Source organism: Elephas maximus, chromosome 7 (genome assembly GCF_024166365.1).
Source record: "Elephas maximus indicus isolate mEleMax1 chromosome 7, mEleMax1 primary haplotype, whole genome shotgun sequence".
NCBI lineage: Eukaryota > Metazoa > Chordata > Mammalia > Proboscidea > Elephantidae > Elephas > Elephas maximus.
The window spans coordinates 51,236,895-51,253,361 of record NC_064825.1 but is presented as its reverse complement, the minus strand read 5'-3'; the positions used below and the strand labels follow the sequence as shown (position 1 = coordinate 51,253,361).

The window sequence follows — 16,467 nt, the reverse complement described above, 5'->3', positions numbered from 1 at the left end:
CAGCTCCTTTAGCACTGGCATTCTTCCTTCCTTGGAGATTTCCACATGGCATCTGTCTTTCTTCCGTTTGTGCTCATTTTTGTCTGTGTTTATGCTGCTCTTCATCTCTTAAAGTGATTAGGTTTAAGACATACTCTACAAGGATATGTTCTTATTAGCGTGACAAAGATTTCCAAATAAGATAATATGCATTGGTAGTGGCACTTGATTTTCAGAACTATGATGTAGAAGCTAATGGATTCCCAAGACTGGAAACCCAAGATGGAGTGCAAGAGATATTAATTACATAGGCCTGAATGACCTGAAGGATAAGTAAAGGTTTTGTTTGGATTATTGTGCTGATGTTCAGTGTTCTCGTTGCCAAATACAAGGAATCTCTTTCTTTTATCTTAAACTATCTATTTCTCATAACAATTTAGTAGACTAGGGTTTTATAGAAATGAAACATTTATTTTTTTCTCCCTGCCTGATTCCTACAGAAATGGAGGAATACTCTTAATGAGTATTCATATTTTCTTGGCAATGTATTTATATACATAGGTTCAATAAGAACCTGTTCTCCTTGTTTACAGGACATGATTGGAAACATTGGTTATATCACCAAGCTTTGACTAGAATGTCATATTTTAAAACCATGCCCTTAGAATCAGATATGAGCAGACACATTGAAGGAACTGACGACGTTGCCTTTATGCAGCCAATGGTTCCAAAGTCCTCCTGATACCTGGCTTGCAGGTATGCCAGTCTTACAGATGAGTAAGAATGATATTTTGGGACCTGGAGAAGAAAGAAAATCTGCCAAATCTATGGGTGTTGTTTTATGTCTTCCAATTGATTTTGTCACATAGCAACCCTATATGACGCAGTCATATTGGCCTATAGGGTTTCTTTGGCTTTAATCACTATGGGAGCAGATTGCCATGTCTTTTTTTTCTGTGGAATGGCTTGTAGTTTCCATCCTCTGACATTTTGGTAGGTGCTGAGCCCTTAAATATGGCCCCATTAGGGATCCTTAAATCTGTTGGTACTACAGGTGAAATGTGGTGGCTAGTTCCCAGCTTGGTTTCTTAGCCTGGAAGTGCTTTACAAGTTTAACTAAGATTCCTTATGAAAACTTCCAGCAGAGGAAATGTAAAAGGCCAACTGATAAATTGCCATTCTTGCACACCTACATAGGTAATTATAACCAATCTTATTTTAAGATGAAGAACAACCTTACTTTTGAGATACCTTTGATCAAAAAGAGTGTGGCTGTAGGAGAAATTTTATGTTTCAATAGAAAAATTATAGCATACCCTTGTGGTCTATCAAATCCTGGTCCTTTCATTGTCATTCAGCTATTTTACACTACTTTGTAAACTACACTAACTAATGTTTTTTTTTTTTTCTACCTATAAACTGAATTGTTTCTTGCTACATAGCTTATGCTGTTCCCTATGTGTCCATATGCAATCATTAACCCAAAGGAAACAATAGGAGTATGAGGGACCACAGCTGTAGAGACAAGCGAACAAACTACTGCTTGTTTAGATGCAACACTAAATTAAATTTGGAAAAAGTATTTTACTGAAAGCAAACTTGTTATGGGATTATCTCCCTTTGTCTCGAGAGGTAGGATTTCTAGCGCGAACATATACTTTAAGATTACAAATGGTATTAGGCAAGGTAGAATTAGAATTAGAAGACTCAATGTCACAACTCAGACAAGCTAGCCTTTTCCCATCTAAAGGATTATTTGAAATTTCTGAAGTGCCTTTACAGAATAGACAAGCTTTGGATTACGTGCAGACCTCACAGGGAGATGTTTGTGGTTTGATTGGGTCACAATGCTGTGTTGTATAAATGATATACAGCAAGAAATTCTTCATATTTACTACACTGAATCTCATGCACAACAAGCAGCCAAATGGGCCAAAGTAAAACCAGAAAGTCCAAGGGATTTATTCTCTGGTCTAAATCTTGGTACTTGGCATCCTTGGCTCAGGGAAATTTTCAAGCCTTGTATATTGTTCTCTCTCTTAGTCCTTCTCACTATCATAGCCTTCCTATAGGTGCCTTTTTGCAACCACCAAGACTACAAATGGTATCGACATCATAAGTCTACAGAAGCTACAGAGATGACAGAATCAGACTTCAGATTGCTTACATTAAATTCTCTACTAAATGGTGGTCCAGATTCTCGCTTAAGCTCTTTAACAGTAAGACCAAGAGGTGAGTCATCATTAAATAGAGAAACCGAGGACCAGAAAATGGAAAGATTCCTGAGTACACAGGAAGATTCACAAAGGTCACTGACTAGTTTGGGATGCAATGAAGAACAAATAAACAGGAATAAGGAGTCCCAGTGATAGTGAAATTGTGCAAATCATTTTTGGTGACATGACATCTGTTTATCAAAAACTTGCTTAAAATTTATCTTGCGCAAAGAATCTAACTTTACCCAATGCGTTTTGGCCTTTATTATTCTTCCTGAGAAATTTCTTGAAGAGCTGAGGTGCCTTTATTATTTTAAAAAATTCATGAAATTACAACAAAGAGGAGAATGTAAGGGGGAAGAAAAACTAGTTTAATGGAAATGCAACAACATCGAAAACACTATGGGGCAGTTTTACTCTTTCACAAAAGTCAACTCAAAGGCGCCAAATAACAGCAATCCCCTGAATACTTCACATAATGCAGCTTGAGGCTTACAGTTTCATTCTTGTTTCACAGAAAAATGTCATTTCACAACACTAATATCTTAATGTTGACCCATTTGTTCTGTCCTCTTTCCCAAGGTGAGATTATATTCATTCCTTCCCAGAAATGAATCTTTTAACAGTTGCCCAGTTCAATAACACCTTCTTGTGCCAGTCTTGGCCACGGTAGGGCCACTAGTGTCGTATCACATTTTCAGGGGCTTTTTCTCTTTGCTATGTGTGTACAGTATGTTCATAGTATGTCCATACATGTGCACCGTAGAAATTTTGACCTAGATGGCCCAGCTACTTTCACATTGCGTGGGAGAATTCCTAGCCGTACTTTTTTGCTTCTCAGCTTCAGAGGCCTGCAGGTTCAGGACGTCTTGGTACAGTCTTGCAGCCCAATTTAAAATCTTTCTCCTCAGTCTCTGGCTCTGTACTACCTAAGTAAGCAGCTTGCTTCTGATATCGTCTGTGCTCTAGCTGGACTCCCTTTATGGGAGCTGTCCAACTCCAGGGGATCCTGTTTCTACAGGTGGAATAGAATAGAAACCTCAAACTAGTGGTTTGAACCCACCAGCTGCTTCCCGGGAGAAAGATATAGTAGTCTGTTTTCAGAAAGATTTGTAGTCTTGGAAACCCTTGGGGGCATTTTATTCTGTCCCATTGTCATGGATTGAATTATGTCCCCCCTCCCCCCACAAATGTGTGTATCAGTTTGGCTGGGCCATGATTCCCAGTATTGTGTGATTTTCCTATATGTTGTAAATCCTGCCTCTATGATGTTAATGAGGGAGGATGGAGAGCAGTTGTGTTAGTGAGGCAGGACTCAACCTACAAGATTGGATTGTGTCTTGAGGCAATCTCTTGAGATAGAAAAGAAAGAAGCAAGCAGAGAGACAGGTGGAACTCATACCACCAAGAAAGCACTACCAGGAGCTTAGGGCGTCCTTTGGACTTGGGGTTCCTATGCAGAAACTCCTAGTCTGTGGGAAGATTGACAAGAAGGCCGACAGAGAGAGAAAGCCTTCCCCTGGAGCTGACACCCTGAATTTGACTTTTAGCCTATTTTACTGTGAAGAAATGAATTTTTCTTTCTTAAAGACATCCACTTGTGGTATTTGTGTTATAGCGGCATGAGGTAACTAAGACACCTATACATTCACTATGAATTGGAATCGGCTCAACTGGTTGTGAGAGAAAGAGGAGTCAAGCCTGACTTCAAAACTCTGGCCTTCCCTGCTGCCTATTGCTTTGGTTTTTTATTCATATATTTATTTTTATTATCAGGTGTTTTTTTTTTCAATATAATCTCCCAAATTTACTGTTAATTTAAGAAATTTAATATTATTTCTGAACATATTACTGTTTGTGGAAAGATTTCTCTGGTTTTCTGTTTATCTAATTTGCTTTTAAAAATGTGTTTGTTTTGGTTTTGTCTTTCCTGTAGAAATATTTCCTAAAATGTCTCATGATTCTGCTTTTAAAGCTTAATACTGAGCTTAAAAAGCTGACAGGAAACTCTGTGAGCAAAGGCAGAGCTTTGTGACTGGTGGTCTGTACTGTGGGGCAGACCGGCAAAGATAACTTTTCCAAGGAGGGAGCCCTGCATTTGTAGTTATATTTACAGTTCTCTCATTTTGCTGTGGTGATTCACTTCATAGAAAGAATCTTCAACTCCTATTTGTGTGAGAGCATGAGTCTCTCCAGCATTCAGGGAGCAGTAGGTAGAGAGCTGAGGATCCCTGGTGGCACAGTGTTTAAAGCATTTGGCTATTAACCAAAAGGTCGGCAGTTCAAACCTATCAACTGCTCCAGGAGAAAGATGTGGCGGTCTGCTCCCATAAAGATTTACAACCTTGGAGACCCTATGGGGTAGTTCTACTCTGCCCTATAGAGTCATTATGAGTTGAAAACAACTGGACGGCAGATGGTTTGTGTTTTGGTTCAGCTTAGGGGGAAGGTGTACAGGGCCTAACCATTCTCTAGTCAGACATTTATTTCATCCCCATTTCCAGTCTGGAACTTTATCTAGTTTCCAGTTCTACTTGGAGTCCAGAGTCTGTAGCTCTATGAATACATTTCTCAGCTCCGAGGGGGAAGAGACTCATAGTGACGATATAGGACTGATTGGAATTGCCCCATAGAGTTTCTAAGACTATAATCTTTACAGAAGCAGACTGCTTCATCTTTCTCCTGTAAAGCAGCTATTGGTTGGAAACCACTGACCTTTTGGTTGGCAACTGAGTGCTTAACCACTGCCCAATAGAGTCACTATGAGATGGAATCAACTCAAGCACAACAGGTTTGGTTTTGGTTTGAGGGGGAAGAGAAAGAAACAGTTTTCCTCCTATGTGAGGTGGGGTGGAGAATAGCATGCTAACCATTCCTTACCAACTTCTTCCCTTTTTTTAGGCTATAGCCTCGTCCCACCTTTTCAGTTCCTGATGGCTCCAATTCCTAAGCCTCCCTGGGACCTGCTTCTTGTATGCTCTTGGCAAACCATCATATTTCCACATCCTCTGCTCTGTCAAGTGATTTCTCACTCTTCTCTGGTTTTCCATCTTCATGGATTGTATTGCGATATTACAGGTGCTTTCTTTCCTCACAGGTAAAGTATACCCTTTTGCCTCTCAATCACCTTGTGGTATTTGAGTGATTTCTGAGAATAGGAAGGCAGAAATACCTTTTGTTTTATCTAGTTATCTAGTGATGCTATATCAGAAATACCACCAGTAGATGACTTTACCAAACAGAAATTTATTTCCTCATAGTTTAGTGAGCTATAAGTCCGAATTTAGAGTGCTGGCTCTAGGGGAAGGCTTTCTCTCTCTGTTGGTCTGGGGGAAAGGTCCTTGTCTCCTTTCAACATCTGTGAGCCTAGCATTCCTTGGATATCTCCATGTGTCTTGGCAGTAATTTCCCCTGGGTCTAGGAATTTCTCAGCACAGGGACCCTGGGTTCAAAGGATGCACTCCACTGCTGGCTTGACCTTCATGGTTGTTGCGAGGTCCCTCTCCCCTCTGCTTGTTTCTCTGTCCTTTTATCTCTTGTTAGATAAAAGATGTGACTCAAGCAAGAGTGTGAGTTGAGTAAGGCAGTGACTTCAGTAAGGTGGTGACTTAAGGCAGTGTCTTAGATACCTAGTGCTGCTATAATAGACATACCACAAGTGGATGGCTTTAACAAACAGAAATTTATTCTTTCAAAATTTAAGAGGCTAGAAGCCTGAATCTAGGGCACTGGCTCCAGGAGAGGGCTTTCTTTCTCGCTCAGCTCTAGGGGAAGGTCCTTGTCATCTATCTTCCCTTGGTCTAGGAGCTTCTCTGTACAGGGACTCTAGGTCCAAAGGGTGTGACTTAAGATACACCCCACAGTAATCCTGCCCTGTCAACATGTAGAGATTTAAGGTTTACAACACAGAAAATGGAAGATGATTACACAATACCACAAAATGGAGGAGAATTACATAAGATCACAAAATGGAGGAAAATTTCACAAGACTGAGAATAATGACCTAGACATGGTGACAACATATTTCTGGAGGGCACAATTCCATCCATGACACCTTTTCTCAATCATCTTAAAACCTGAAAGGTCCCAAAAGAATGTAAATGGCATTACTTCATTGCTTCCAGATTCCAGGGCTGCTACTGAGAACAATGTGGATTCTATTGTCATTTCTTTATAGTTTATCTGTTCTTTCTTTCTATGAAAGGTTCCTGTGTTGTACAAACATTTTTGTTCAACTGGTAACCTAAAGGTTGGTGGTTCAAACACAGCCAGTGGTATTGTAGAGGAAATGCCTGGTGAACTGCTTCCACAGACATTACAGGCAAGAAAACCCTACAAAGCACTTGTACTATGAAACACATAGTGTTGTTATGTATTGGAACCAACTTGACAGCAACAAGCTTGGTTTTTTTGTATTTTTTACTCACTTGGAAAATGCAATGTCTTTTCTTTATATTTGGCACTCTGATTTTTCACAATGATGTGTGTGACCGGGGTCTTTTTTGTTTATCTTACTTGAAATTTGGTAGACCTTTTCTATTTGAAGACACGTTACATTTCAGGTGAGGAAAATGTGCTTATATTATTAATCTCACATTTCTTTTCATTCATTTTACTATATGTTCAAGTGCTGTTGAACCAGAACAACAGAGAATCCCTTGTCTCAATCATAAGCTTAGCACTGAGTGCAAGCAGAAGTAGTGTACTGCTTGGAGAGGGCAATATCCTGGAGAGAGACTTCTTCTGTGGTGCAGTCATGCAGAGATTACTGAATGCTAAGTAAGGAGATGAGCACGAAGGAACACCCTCCAGCAACCCTGACATAGTTGCAAACACAATACAATAGCAACCCACCATTAGAAGAATTTGAAATCTGTGGTGCCTTGAAAGTAATGACAGTAGCAACGAAGACCAACCTAACACCACTCCTGACTGGAGTTATCAAACCCTCATACTAACAACCTAGAAGAGAAGAGACATGTCCATTCCTCGGCATTGATATTATTTACCTTAGTTTCTACTTTTCTATACATAATGCCCAACATTAGATAAAAGTGACAAGACACACAAAAGATCAAGAGGATCCAATCTATTTCAGAACTTTCATTGCTGATGCAGCACAACTCAAAATGGGAAGAAACAACTGCAAACATGGGATGTAAAAAGTATGAATCTAGGAAAATTAGAAGTCATCAAAAATGAAAAGGAATGCATAAATATCCTAAGTATTACTGATCTGATGTGGACTGGTATTGCCAATTTTGAATTGAACAAACATATGATCTTTGAAGAGGAATGGTGTCGCATTCGTTGTCAAAAAGAACATTTTAAGATCTATACTGAAGTACAATGCTGTTAGTGATAGGATAATATCCATATGCCTACAATGAAGACCAGTTAATACAACTATTATTCAAATTTATGCACCAACTACTAATGCCAAAGATGAGGAAATTGAAAATTTTTACCAACTTCTGTAGTCTGACATTGATCAAATATGTAATCAAGATGCATTGATAATTACTGGTGATTGAAATGTGAAAGTTGAAAGCAAAGAAGGATTGGTAGCTGGAAAATATGGCCTTGGTGATAGAATTTTGCAAAACCAATGACTTCTTCATTGCAAATACTTTTTCTTAACAACATAAATGGCATCTATACACATGGACCTCACCAGACCGAATACACAGGAATCAAATCAACTACATCTGTGGGAAGAGATGATGGAAAAGCTCAATATTATCTGTCAGAACAAGGCCTGGGGCTGACTGCAAAACAGACCATGAATTGCTCATATGGGAGTTCAAGTGGAAGCTAAAAATTATAGCAAGTCAGAAAACAAAACAAAACAAAAAAACCACTACTGTGGAGTGGATTCTAACTCACAGCAACCCCACATGGTTTCCAAGGCTGTAAATCTCTATGGAAGCAGTCTGCCACATCTTTCTCCCACAGAGCCACTGGTGGTTTCCAACCACTAAACTTTTGGTTGGCTGTCCATAGCTTTATCTACTGCACCACCAATACAACCTTAAATATATCCCACACAAATTTAGAGACCATCTAAGGAATAGATTTGACTCATTGAACACAAATGACCAAAGACCAGAAAAGCTGTGGAATGACATCAAGACGTCATACATGAAGAAAGCAAGAGGCCATTGAAAAGAAGGAAAGAAAGAAAAGACCCAAATAGATGTCAGAAAAGACTCTGAAGCTTACTTTTGAACATAGAGGAGCTAAAGCAAATGGAAGAAATGATGAAGTAAGACAGTTGAACAGAAGATTTCAAAGGGTGGCTTCAGATGGAAAAGTAAAATACTATAATGAAATGTGCAAAGACCTGGAATTAGAAAACCTAAAGGGAAGAACAAGCTCAGTATTTCTTGGTATGAAAGAACTGAAGAAAACATTCAAGCCTTGAGTAGCAATGGTGAAGGATTCTACAGGGAAAATATTCAACAATTCAGGAAACATCAGATGAAGATAGAAAGAATACAGAGTCACTATACCAAAAAGAATGCTACCTGATGGCACAGTGGTTAAGTGCTACGGCTGCCAACCAAAGGGTTGGCAGTTCAAATCCGCCAAGTGCTCCTTGGAAACTATGGGGCAGTTCTACTCTGTCCTATAGGGTCGCTATGAGTCGGAATCGACTCGATGGCACTGGGTATACAAGAAAGAATTGGTCGACGTTCAACCATTTCAGGAGGTAACATATGATCAGGAACTGAGAGTACTGAAGGAAGAAGTCCAAGCTGCACTGAAGGCATCGGCGATAAACAAGGCTCCAGGAATTGATGGGATGCCAATTGAGATGTTTCAACAAACAGACGCAGGGCTGGAAGTGCTCACTAGTCTATGTCAAGAAATTTGGAAGACAGTTACCTGGCCAACCAACTGGAAGAGATCCGTATTTATGCCTATTCCCAAGAAAGGTGTTCCAACAAAATGCGGAAATTATCAAAAAATATCATGCAATCAAAATTTTGCTAAAGATCACTCAAAAGGGGCTGCAGTAGTATACTGACAGGGAACTGCCAGAAATTCAAACTGGATTCAGAAGAGGAAATGGAACCAGAGATATAATTGCTGATGTCGGATGGATCCTGGATAAAAGCAGAGAATACCAGAAAGATGTTTACCTGTGTTTTATTGACTATGCAAAGGCATTCCACTATGTGAATCATAACAAATTATGGATAATATTGCAAAGAATGGGAATTCCAGACCACTTAATTGTGTTCATGAGGAACCTGTACACAGATCAAGAGGCAGTTGTTCAGACAGAACAGGGGGATACCGAAGAGGTTTCAAGTCAGGAAAGGCGTGTGTCAGGGTCGTATCCTTTCACCATACCTATTCAATCTGTATGCCGAGCAAATAATCGGAGAAACTGGACTCTGTGAAGAAGAATGGGGCATCAGGAATGGAGGAAGACTCATTAACAACATGAGTTACACAGATGACACAACCTTGCTTGCTGAAAGTGGGCAGGACTTGAAGTACTTACTGATGAAGACCAAAAACCACAGCCTTCAGTATGGATTACTGAAATCTATGCGTGTTGTTGATGTGTGTCTTCAAGTCAACTTTGGCTCACAGCATTTCTATAAAACAGTAGAATTGCCCATAGGGCTTATTTGGCTTTAATCTATATGGGTCAAGATTGTTAGATCTTTTCTTCTGTAGAATGGCTGGTGAGTTCAATCCTCTGACATTCTGGTATTCATCAAGATGTTAAATATTGCACCACCCTCCATCCTTAAATCTGTGGGTAGGTACTACAGGTAAAATCTGGTGCCTAGTTCTCAGTTTGGCTTTTTAGCCTCGAAGGGTTTTACAAGTTTAATCTGAGATTCCTTATGAAAACTTCCAGCAGAGGAAATTTAAAGACCAAATGATAAATTATCACTTTTGCTGGGCCTATGTACATAATTATAAGGAGTTTTATTTTAAGATCGAGAACAACCTTGCCTTGAGGTTACCTTTCATCAAAAAGGGGGTGACCATAGAGAGAACATTCATGTTTCAATAGAAAATTATAGCATTCTAGTCCTATATGTCTTCGAGTTATTTTATATCATTTTATAAACTATAGCAACTAACAGTTTTGTTTTCTACCTGCACATTGGATTGATTCTTGCTAACTAGCTGATTTTTTTCCCTGTGTGTCCATATACAATCATTTACTGAAGGGAAAAAAATAGGAGAGAGATCATCACTGTAGAAAGAAGAGAACAAACTAATGCTTCTTTAGATATAACACTAAATTGAAGATGGTAAGAGCATTAGCCAAAAGCAAACTTACAGGATGCTCAGTTATGTCTCTGAAGCTAGAATTTCTAGCATGAGAAGATACACTTAAAGAATACAAATGGTTTTAGACAAGGTAGCATTAGAATTAAAAGACCCAGTGTTTTCCTATCCAAAGGATTATCCTAAATTACCAAAATGACTTTACGGGATACACTAGCTTTAGATTACGTGATGACCTCACAGGGAGATGTTTGTGCTTTGATTGGATCACAATGCTGTGTGTACATAAATGATAGGCAGCACAGAATTCATCAAAGGCTGCCCAACAAGCAGCCCAGCGGATCAAAGCAAAAACAGGTAATGCAAGGAATTTATTCTCCTGCCTAAATCTCAGTCCTTGGGGTCCTTGGCTTAAAAAATTTTTTCAAACCCTTGGGTATTGTCATCTACTCACTCTCACTATTAAAAAAAAAAAAAAACCCAAAAAACCAAACAAACCCATTGCCGTAGAGTCAATTTCAACTCATAGCCACCCTGTAACACAGAGTAGAACAGCCTCATAGGTTTTCCAAGGAGCAGCTGGTGGAATCGTACTGCCGACATTTTGGTTAGCAATCATAGTTCCTAACCACTGAAACACCAGGGCTCCCTCAGTGTAATATAAAACCCCAACCCCAGTGCCATCGCCCTCAGTGTAATAGCCTTCCTAAAATGCATAGTATCAATGATCTTAAATGTGTGTGAGCAACCGCTATGACTACAAATGGTATCCAACATCATTAGTCTACAGAAGGAATGACAGGATCAGACTTCAGATTGCTTGCATGAAATTCTCTACTAAATGGTGATCCAGAATCTTGCTTAAGCTCTTTAACAGTGTGATCAAGAAGTAGGTCATTGATAAGTAGAGAAACTGAGGACCAGAGACTTGGACAGATTGCTCTGAGTACATAGGAAAATTCGCAAAGGTCGTTGACCAATGTGGAATAATACAACCAAGAACAAATAAACGGGAATAAGGAGACACAGTGGAGACACAGTGACTATGAAATTGTGCTAATCCCTTTTGGTGACAGAACATCTATAACCGCAAACTTGCTTACTTGTGCACAAAATTAACTTCACCCAATGTATTTTGGCCATTTCCTGAGAAATAATCATTGGAATTTCTTGAGTACCTGGGAAGCCTTTATTAATTAAAACCTTCATGCAATTATCAAATATGAGAGTGTAAAGAGGAAGAGAAACTAGTTTAATGGAAACAGAACAATCAGAACTGAAATAATGAGAATATTCTGACATTGTGAAGAATATAACCAGTATAACTGAACAATTTGTGTAGAAATTGTTGGATGAGAACCGAAAGTGCTGTGTAAACCTTGACCAAAAACATAATAAAATATTATTGAAAAAAATAAATTAACAAAACCAAACAAAAACCAAACAACTCCAGACAAGTGAGGATGTGTACAAATGAATAGACACTAACTTGGCAGCAAACACCACCTGGTGGCCATGTCAGGTAAACTTAGGATCGATCGGCAGGGAGTTTGATTCAAATTAGCCTTTTTAGTTAATTTCCTACTCTACGTTCCTCTTTTTTTCTCCTTAAAAATCTCACTGTAACTGGCCTAAGATGAGTCTCCCGGTTTGTCTGAACACTGTGGTCTTCCTGTGTGCATATAGAAAAACTGCTCAAGTAAATTTAAGTGCTTTATTTTCTCTGTACTTTATTTTGACAGGATAAAGTAATAGTTACACATGTGAAACCTGATGATACAAGTGAGAAACAAATACACAAATTTAAATATAATAGAATGCCGGGTAGTGATAAAAACAGGAGGCAGTGGTGCTTCAGTACTAGAATTTTTGCATTCCTTATTTAGTTTTCAAATATCAAGAGTTTGGGTTCAATTCCTGGATCATGCACCTCACGTTCAGGCGCCATGTGATGTCTGCCTTTGGGCAGCCATTCTGTGACTTTCAACAATAAGAATAAGGGAAAGGGCAAAAGAATTTCGGTTACTTGACTTTGACGCCCAAGCTTCTGACCTGATATTTGCAACTGCCTTCCTCCAGAGTTCTTATTATGTGAGAAAACATTTATTTTTTTAAAACCACTGTTAGCTTGGTATTTCATGATTTGTAGGAGAGGGTGCCATTTCTTTCTTTATTTTAAAAGCATTGTTTTTTTACTTTTTGGTTTTCTGAAAAGATCTTTATTCTCTTCTCAAATTAAACCGAGTAAAGAAATCTGGGTAGAAAATCATTTTAACTTAGTTTTTTTTTTTTTTTTTTTAGCTCTGTATTTTCTTCTACTTTCCCATGTTGCTTTTGAGAACTTTAATGCTAATTATTTTCTTTTCCCTGAATCTTCCTACAGATACTGATTTTCTCTTTGTAAACTCTTAGTATCGTCTCTTTATCCCTAGTGGTTGGAAATGTTATTACCAAGAATAACATATATAAGGGCTTTCATCTCTTCCGTCTATTGTTTCTATTACCTCCATGGTGTTTCTTCCTTGACTCTGTGTTCACATGTCAGAAAGAGACTCTAAGAAGCCACTGTAAACCCTGTGTGCATGGATGATGAGGGGGGTCCACAAAAAGTAATGCTTCACTTTAGATAATGGGGCTCAAGTGGGCAAACAGATCTTTCTCTGGTTTTCAAATGTCAGAATCTGTAGGTCTTTCTCTAGAATCATCCAACTTTCCCAGAGAAGGATTTTCTGATCTCTTGCCTAACTAGAGAGGGTTTGGTACAGCCTGACCAGCCTTCTGGAATTTGAAGAGAAGTGATATAGAGGTCTCATCGTTCAACATTCAGATTTTTACTTAATCCTCCAGGTTTCAGTCTAACACCTACTTTATTCATCTCACTCCCTAACCCTGTACTAGTGCTACCTGCCCCAAGCCTACCTTGTTTAATTTCCGCACTCTCCTAAGGGAGTAAGGGTGGAGTTGGTATGTAGACATATGACATGGGGAGCTGGTAGCTGTATGTGAGTCTGAACTCAGTAGGGAGGGGGGACCTGAGGTTCTTACTTTTTATTATATATTCTCATAGGCAATCTTTTTGGTGGAGCAATCTGCATGACCCACACCTTCTTCTGGTAGTTAACAGGTACATCAGCATGATTCTTGCCATCATTCCCCCTCTGTGGGCACTTACCTTTATTTTCTTCTGTTCTGCTAAAACAGTTACCTCTCCTCTAACCCTTTAATAAGGAGTCCTGGTGGTTCAGTGGTTAAGCACTGGGCAGCTCACTAAAAGCTTGGCCAACGCTACCTGCTTAGAAGCTCCACTGGAGAAGGAGCTGGCAATCTGCTCCTGTAAAAGTTATGGCCTAGAAAACACCGTGGGGCAGTTCTCCTCTTTCGCATGGGGTCTCTATGAATCAAAACACAACTTGAAGGTACCAAACAGCAACAATCCCCTTAATGCTTCAAATAACACACTTTGAAGCTTACAGTTATATCCTTGTTTCACAGATAAATAAAGTCTTTCACAATACTAATATCTTAATATCGACTCTTTCTGTCCTACCTTTCCCATGGCTGAGAACATGTTCATTCTTTCCCAGAAATGCATCTTTTGTCTGTCTCCCAGTTCAAAAGCACCTCCTTTTGCTACTCTTGGCAAGAGCCAGCAGGGTCACATCACATTTAAGAGGATTTTTCTCTTTGGTATGGGTACACAGTGTGTTCATAGCATGTGCATATGTGTGCACAGTGGAAATTTTGACCTAAAAGGCCCAGCAGCTCTCATGTTGCCTGGGAGACTTCTTAGCTGTCCTTTACCTCTCAGCTTCAGAGGCCTACAGGTTCAGCACATCTTTGTAGAGTGGTGCAGCACAATTTAAAATCTTTTTCCCAGGTCCCTGGCTCTGTATTTCCTAAGTAAACCACTCATTTCTGGTAACATCTATCCTCTAGCTGTGCTCCGCTTGTGGGAGCCAGCCCAACTCCAAGTGATCCTTGCTTCTGCAGGTGGAACAGAATGGAAACCTCGAACTACTCCAAGCTCTTTTGCTATTGACCTGCTCCCTCCTGACCAGGAAAGTTTCTGATGTATTTAGAGTTTTGGCGTCCATCAAGTGGGTGTATACATCTCTTTATATTTGTATGCTCACTCTTGGTTCTAATTCTGTCTCTTCCTGATCTTTTCACCTTACAGGCATTGCATCTTCCCTAGCTTCCCTCAAAAGAGTCCTGGTTGCTCAGTGGTTATATGTTCAGCTGCTTATACCAGAAGGTCACAGGTTCAAACCCAGCAGCTGTTCTCCAGGAGAAAGATGTGGAAGCCTGCTTCCATAAAGATTTACAGCTTCAGAGACACTAGGGTCAGTTCTACTCTGTCCTATGGAGTTGCTATGAATTGGAATAAACTCAGCCACACAGCTTTAGCTTCTCTCATATCTCTGCTCAGCACTACCCACATACGAAATTTAGCTCCTTTTCTGCATTCACCCCTTTGCCACCTGTCTTAGGCTGGGTTGTCTAGAGAAGCAAAACCAGTAATGCATACAAATATATATAGAAATTTTTTTTTTTTTTTATAGAGATTATATTAAAGAAATAGCTCATGAGATTGTAGGAGTTGGAACCTCCCAAATCTTTGGATCAGGATAGAGTCCTTTTCCAATTCACAGAGATGCAGAAGCTGGTGAATCCAAGATGAGCAGATTGGAGAGCAGAGATCCTGCTCACAGGTTGTGATGGTCGAGGAATCCCCAAGGTTGGGAGGCAAGACCAAAAGGTTTCCCCTGAGTCACTTACCCAAAGGGGCTGGCGAATCCAAGATAGGCAGGTTGAGGAGCAAGACTCTTGTCTGCAGGCCGTGAAGATGGATGAATCCCAAGATGGACAGGTAAGCTGCTAGCTTGAGTCCGAAGAACCAGAGATCAGACAAGAGACAGCTGCTGGATCCAGAACAAGCCAACAACTTTTTCAAGGCAAGCAGGAAGGAAGTAGGCGGAGTAAGGTGGAGAGATGAAGGCTGATAGGGCGGTGAGCCACCACAGGCCCCACCCCACACTGGTACCACTCAGCAGATTCCATTGTGGGGGTGATCACATATCAAATTTCAATAGGAAGGTGATCACAGCATTATACAACTGCCAAAACACTAAGAATCATGGCCCAGCCAAGCTGACACGCAATCTTAACCATCACACACACCACCAAAGTAAGAAAAGGCATTTGGGAGTAGAAACGTTTTTGAAAATTTGGGGATTAAACGCAGAGGTTTTATACCACCATTTTGTCTTACCATCTCCCCCTCAAGGCTCCTCTATAGGCTGTCCAGCTTTCAATTTTCCCTAGAGCCTTAGGAACCACAGATCTCCTGAAATCTTAATTTTCCTTTTATTATGCAGAACAATGTCCTTCTTTGTCCTTGTCATGGTCCTAGCCCTACCCTCTTCTTAGACCATGTTCTTTCATGTGGGGAAATACATACTCCTCCTATTTGCAAATTGTTTATTAAATCATGAAAAAAAATCAAATATGTTTTTTAATTATTTCAGCCATATAGCTTTTTATAATTGTTAACTAGTCTATTTTGAGCCACTTATTTTTAGAAAAAATTGATCACCCTGCTTGCATATAGAATGAGTACTCAAAAGAAAACTTACGTTTCAATTTCTTTGGTTTTGATTATTTTAATAGCTGCTGACAATTGTGGAAATAATTGAATTTAAGGAAGTTGCTTGAAGTGTTGAAAATAAACATTATTGAAAATTGTGTATGCCTGAGTTTAATATGGATTTGATATTTTTATTTAGGAATATAAAATGTTGTTAACATATAAGCTAATCCTAACACTTCTATTTCACATGCATTTTCAGGATGAGAGTAGGTACAAAATATGGGACTACCTATTTAACATTTGCAATAGCACTTAGGTTATCAAAACAACCCGATAAAGTGTATGAGGAAAAATTATTAACCCCTTTATATAGATGGAACCCAAAGATTTATGTTCTCTCCTTTCTTTATACTCTATTTCTTA

The 16,467-nt window shown here is 39.4% G+C and overlaps 1 protein-coding gene across 1 annotated transcript in view; it reads right to left on the bottom strand.

The window, feature by feature from the left end:
• LOC126079003 (prostate and testis expressed protein 14-like) overlaps positions 1-15,361 on the bottom strand; it is a 41,486-nt gene extending 26,125 nt beyond the window's left edge. The window contains exon 1 of the mRNA XM_049889875.1: positions 15,234-15,361. The gene's annotated coding sequence lies outside the window, so the exon portion shown is untranslated. The remainder of the gene's footprint in view (positions 1-15,233) is intronic.
• Between the last annotated feature and the right edge of the window lie 1,106 nt (positions 15,362-16,467).